A 441-nucleotide genomic window follows, 5' to 3' on the forward strand; every position below is an offset into this window, starting at 1 on the left:
CAGCCCGGCCTGGCCCTGAGGGGCGGCAGTGGGCCCGGGCCCGAGGGGAGCCCGCGGCCGGCCGGCACCGCGGGGCACCGGGCACCGGCAGCTCCTCAAGGCACCGCCGTGCAGCCCGCGCCCCAGACCCGGCCCTCCGCGGCCGCGACTCTCTCCCCGCTGCAAAACCTGCTCTGCGGGCGCGGGGGAACCCGCCCGCCTGGGGGAGGTTTGAATTTGGGGCAGGTGACAGCTTTGACCCCTGCCGAGAGCGGCGTTAACCCGGGGTTCATTTGGGCGGTTGCTAGGGCGCTTCTGAACTTGTTCCTCCCAACGAGCCCGTCGCTGTTCAGTAGGTTTCACCCTGGGGGTGAAAATCGCCCCGAGACGTACCGAGCCCCCGCCGCGGCCTCCACGCACCGGCCTGGCCAAATCCGGCTGGCAGCCAGCATGGAGAGGTCG

This window comes from Apteryx rowi, unplaced genomic scaffold (assembly GCF_003343035.1).
Source record: "Apteryx rowi isolate R43461 unplaced genomic scaffold, aptRow1 scaffold_93, whole genome shotgun sequence".
Classification (NCBI taxonomy): Eukaryota; Metazoa; Chordata; class Aves; order Apterygiformes; family Apterygidae; genus Apteryx; species Apteryx rowi.